The sequence below is a fragment of the Pteropus alecto genome, unplaced genomic scaffold (genome assembly GCF_000325575.1).
Source record: "Pteropus alecto unplaced genomic scaffold, ASM32557v1 scaffold189, whole genome shotgun sequence".
NCBI classification, from domain to species: Eukaryota; Metazoa; Chordata; class Mammalia; order Chiroptera; family Pteropodidae; genus Pteropus; species Pteropus alecto.
The window spans coordinates 3261739-3267430 of record NW_006442117.1 but is presented as its reverse complement, the minus strand read 5'-3'; the positions used below and the strand labels follow the sequence as shown (position 1 = coordinate 3267430).

The following is a 5692-nucleotide window of genomic DNA, read 5'->3' as shown; positions in this document are numbered from 1 at the left end:
GTGTCTGCAACCTCGTCCCTCTCTACTTCCCGTGAAGTCTGTTTCTCCCATTGGTGTCGCCCTCACTGTGACATGCCCTGGACCCTATGCAGTGGCCCGGAATAGGAGATGAATGGGTCAAGCCAGATGGTCCCAGTGAGCAGGCGTTACAGAGAGCTCTGTGATTGTGTGAATTCTTTTGCATTATAGAAATCAGGAGGGAGGAGGAAATTGGCAGAATTATTATTCCAGTTTTCCCAATTACTTAGATTTAAGATCCCCCATCACATTATATATTAACTTCTAGCATAATGCCATAATGTTTGTTCTAAAAGGTTTTATCCAGACTGCATATATCACTATGTAAGCTCCTTTAGAAATGGAAATAAGTCTTACTCACTCAAGTTTATCAGCTTTAATGCTGTTAAGTGAAAATGCTTGAGACTGTCACAGCTGAGTAAATATTAAAAAAAAAAAACAACCAGCAAATACTTTAGGAAGGTACTTAATAACGAGCCACAGGCCAGCCAAGTTCATTTGCTTTATTACTTTTAATCCCTATTATTTGTCAAAAGAATAGGGGAAGAAATTCCCTCAGAAAAATTCAGAAATCCTATCATCAAATAAAAGTTCCTTTTATAAGTCTATGGCATTGCAGCTCTGAACAAGCCCAATTCCGTCTGATCTTGGAAGCTAAGCAGGGTTGGGCCTGGTTAGTATTTGGATGGGAGACCACCTAGGAAGACCAGGTGCTGTACGCATAAAACATAAAGAAATAAGGGATTGTAAGCTGACAAGCTTCTTGCAATCTGTGAGGTCAACCAAGGGTTGCCTCGCCTAAAAAAAAAGAGTTCCTTTTATAACCAATTACAGGTGGAAATCCACTTTTTAAAAAATCACCATGGTCCACTTCTGGGTATTTATCCAAAGAAAATCAAAACACTAATTTGAAAAGATCTATGCACCCTTGTTCCGTGCAGCGCTATTCACAATAGTCAAGATACGGAAGCAACCTAAGTGCCCATCAACTGGTAAAGAAGTTGTGGTATATATACACAATGGACTATTACTCAGCCATAAAAAATAAAATCTTACCATTTGCAACGACATGGATGGACTTAGTGGGTATTATGCTGAGTGAAATAAGTCAGACGGAGAAAGACAGATACCACATGAATTCACTTATATGTAGAATCTAAGGAACAAAATAAACAAACACAATGAAAACAGACTCATAGCTACAGGGAACAAACCGGTGATTGCCAGATGGGAGTGGGGACTGTGGGGCTGGGTGAAAAAGGTGAAGGGATGAAGTACAAATTGGTAGTTACCAAAGAGTCATGGGGACGCGAAGTACACAGTATAGGGGAAAAAATTGCCATGGCCCGTTGTTAGCACACCGGCACGATCTACAAACACAGGTGTTTAAGCGTAGCAGATTGCCAGTACTCGGCGGGTTCATTAAACACAATTCGGCTTGAAAGTTACTGGTGTTATTAAATTTCCACCCCATTACCTTGACTTGTATTTAGAACCATTCATCAGTGAGTTCCTCCTTCATTAGAAGTTAACTAAGCCAGAAAATCATCACAGAAACACAATGCATTCGATGATATCTTGGAAATGTAAATACTTAATGTAATTTTGTTATTTCGCAAAGTCTCTTAAGCAGTACAGTCATCCGTTCGAGACCATTCTCAGGCCTTTGACATTTTACTTTGTGCTTGAGGGAAACAAAACAAAACAAAAAACTGACTTCTGAAGTAATAGATTTCCAGGATTTGGTCTTCACCAGTCCTCTGACGAGTCTGCTACTCCCAGTCTTGATAGTCCCCAAACACACCCCTGTCTAAAGAGCCGTGACATCTTGCCCTAATGAAAGGTGGCCAGCTTCATCTCACTGCCTTCTCTGGAATGTTCCTGTGCAGTGCGGTCACCTCCCAGCTGCCCATAGCAAACATTCAGGGGCACCGCGCTCAGGGCTAGTTCTGAGAGAGATATCTTCTAGGATAAATTGAGATCCCAAAAAACATTCACCAGTCAATTAACAAATATTTATTGACTATTGTTCATAGGAAGTGAAGAGCCACTAAAGAGAATTTGGTATAAGAAGACGGAGTCCTCTAACTCTTCACACTCTAGATGTCTGTCGAACACATAAACACAAGGGGACGCCAACCCCTAACAGAGCAGCAGACCGTCAGGCCAAATGAAGGGCACGGGTAGGACCTGCCATCAGGCTCACTCTGGACTTGGGGGTGAGACAGTGAGGCCATCCGCTCAGAGAAGAGGGAGATGCAGTATCAAGGAGGGGAGGGGAGACACAGGGATAAGAGGGAGGGGCATCACTTGTATTTGAGAGCAAAGCGAGTGAATCTGCAATAAACGCTAACTTGTTTTTTTTTTTTTTTGTGCATAGTGTCAGTGTGACTACGTTCCACAGATGAATAAGATTAATTTTGACTTAAGCATATTCGAAGAGATGAAGCACGCTGAGGTTGTCTGCGGCTCACTTTCTCTGGCTTCGCTATGAATCGCGGGACTGTCGTGAGGCTGGCCCAGCAGAGCTTCCACCTGTGCTGAGAGCGTTCCTTCCGGTTAAGCCCCTCCTGTCAACCGTTCCAACCAAATCAATTCGAAGTTACCATTGCTTGCAATGAGGGGATTACGCTGATTGACTACAGAGCTGGCCCTGACATTTCTCAGATTAGTAGACCTGGGAGGCCCAGACATTTTTCCGTTTGAAACCTGCGGTCAATTTTTCTATACCTTAGTTCCAGATAATTAGGTTCATCTAATCCAGGTGGTGTCGGTAAATCATAAATGACATAAACTGCCATAGGCATACTGTAGCTCCTTCTGGGCCACCAGTGTCCTAATGTGTGCTTTTTGGTGTTCCACCCTGAGGGCATCTGCGATGATTTAATGAACAGGTGACTGCAAGCTGAGGCTGAGAAAAAGTAAGTGTGAAGGGAGTACCTAACACAAACACACTTCCCGAAGGCACAGGTGCTGCTTCCGTCTGACCAGCATCCACCCCTGGCTGTTAATCATGGAGGGTGGAGCACTCACTGCTCATCTGGCTAAACTTCTGCTCATTCCACTCACTCTTGTGGGGCTGACAATCAAGGAGCTTGCTCCAAGCTGAGCTCTAGAAGGAATTTGAATTTTGATAGGAGGGACAAAGGACTAAAAGGGTTTGGGATTGATCAGTCCAATGGCAGCGCCTTGCAAGACTGCTTAGAGTCCCTGAGTGCTGTTCTGACGGGACTTGCCTTTCCAGAAGCGTGAGTGGTGGGTGATCTCCGCCTCGGTGCAGTAAGCGCCTCCACGATTTTTGTCATTTGTTATTCTTTTTTAAAGAACGTAGCCAGAGGTGATTTTTGTGGCTTGCAACCAAAGATTTAGCGTATGCACTTTCCTTCCTCCGTGACAGCACAGCATTAGGGATGGAAAGGTTCAAACTGTGCATCACCGAGGAATCTGCAGGAAGCAGGGATGACATCACCGGTGCCTGTCACGGTGTTGGTTTTAGTGCGGCTGATTTTAGAGAAAGCAACAGTGAACAAAGAGACCACAGTGAGAGAACCAAGAGGTTGGGAGTCTGTTTACAAAGGAACCATCTCTTCAAAACACTCGTAACAATTAACAGTAAAACAGATCGCCACAGACGTCATTATACATGAATTTAGGTACAGTATGTGATGACAAACACCTGTGATTCCTAATTGCACTCACCGAGAAAAAACATTCATCCCCAGAAGTGCGTCAGGCTTCTGAGCTAAAAACAAACAGGGGGTATCCTTGTTGCTGTTACTTTCCGGGCCAGTTAACTGGGAAGACAAAAGCTATTTGACCCTTGCACTGGAGTTATGTGCCTGCTGTCACATTCCTACCAACCGACCATGCAAGCTGACCACTCAGTGACAAATCTAAAAGGGCTCTTCCTACAGACCATGGATGCTACACTTGACATCATAAGCGCTAGATAACCTGAGACGAAGGGTCCTTTAGAGGACCTGAGATTTTATAATAAGAAAAATTATAATCTACTTTTTAAACGACAAAATATGCCCAGGATTTTTTACAACATAATTCCAGGAAGTACGCGTTATCAATATCAAATGCACTACGGAGACAAGGAATCTTGAGAAAAGGCCACTGGATTTGATAAGAGAAAATCTTCAGTAGAACAGCGGGGACAGAGCACATTCATAGGGGAAAGGGAAGGGAAGGATAGAAAATAGAGAAAAGAATAGAAAAGAAAAGGGAAGATGGAAAAGTAGTTGAAAGAATCAAGCAAAATTCTTTTTGTTTCTAAGCGAGGGGAGAGCTGGAGGCAGGAGAGCTGAAGCGGTAAAGGACAGAGCATTTGGTCTGTGAAGTCCGTCCCGCAGCGCTCTGTGCTTTGCAGTGCCCTGTGCTGTTACTCTGCTGTTACTCTGCTGTTACTGTCTTGAAATCCTTTGTATTTTCAGAACCAAGACCCTGCATTTTCATTTTGCACTAGGCCCTGTGAATTATGAGAGTGCTCTGAAAGGTGTAAAGCATTGTATGTAGGATGATTAATGTCTCTCCAAAGACGCCCACACCCTAATCCCCACAACCTGTGTGTATGTAACTCTATGTGGCAAAAAGGACTTTGCAGATGCGATTAAGGATTTTGCGATGGGGAGATTATCCTGGATGGCCTGGGTGGACCCTATGTAATCATAGGGTCTTTATAAGAGGGAGGCAGTAGACTTAGGTTCAGAAAGAAAGGGCATGTGACAATGGAGGCAGAGGGAGCGAAGGTGTGACAATGTGATACACAGTCACGAGCTGAGAAATGCAGGTGGCCTCTAGCAGCTGGAAAAGGCAAGGAAACATATTGTCCCCTAAAGCTTCTAGAAGGAAAGTGCCCAGCTGATCCAGTTTGGACTTCTGACTTCCAGAACTGTAAAGTAATAAGATTTAAAGCATTAATTTGAGGTTGTTATAGAAGAGATGGCTAATACACTACATAAATGTAAGGGTATGTATTTCTAGTTTTCTAGACATCAAGTCTATTAATAAATAGCATTTATTAATTAAAAATAGCATTTACTGAATACTTCCTCTGTGTCTATAATCTCATGTAACAATGTTTGATGGGGGCATTATTGTATTCACATACAGATGGACAAACTGAGGCGCCCAGAAGTTAAGTAACTTGTCTAAAACCACATAAGAAACTAGAATGTTTACAGGTGGGAGCTGAACTCCAAGTTTTTCTGTTTAACTCCATTCCCATTTCAGTATAAACTTTTGGGTTTGTTCCCTTTCCTTGGAGTGGGAGTGGGACAGGGCAGAGGATGTCATCCGCGACTGAGATGGAGGGGCCGAAGCCACGTCTACAGGTAGCAAGTGGCTTACTAGGCCCCCGCAGTGGATGAGGCCACAGGACAGTGACTGAGACAGAGAAAGCGCCTCCGACTCAAAGTCGAAGATCCTAATGTACCGTAGGTATTGGGTGGCCTTGGAGCGCGTGGATCACTGACGAAGACACACAGGAGGCCGGGCCGTGTTTCCAGGACCCGCGAGGGGAAGGCGGTCCCCCACCCGCGCCTCCCTTGTTTTGGGGCCCGCGTGGTCCCAACTCATTGGCAGCGCTGGAGCCCGAGCCCAAGAGGCGGAGCGGCGGCAGCACCGGGTTCGCTCCGCCGCGGCCCCGCCCACCGCTGGCCACAACTCC

General features: G+C 44.7%; 1 pseudogene; it reads left to right on the top strand.

Annotated features, from left to right (window-relative positions):
- The first annotated feature begins 621 nt into the window (after window positions 1-621).
- LOC112470073 lies at window positions 622-740 on the top strand (annotated as a pseudogene).
- The last annotated feature ends 4952 nt before the right edge of the window (window positions 741-5692 follow it).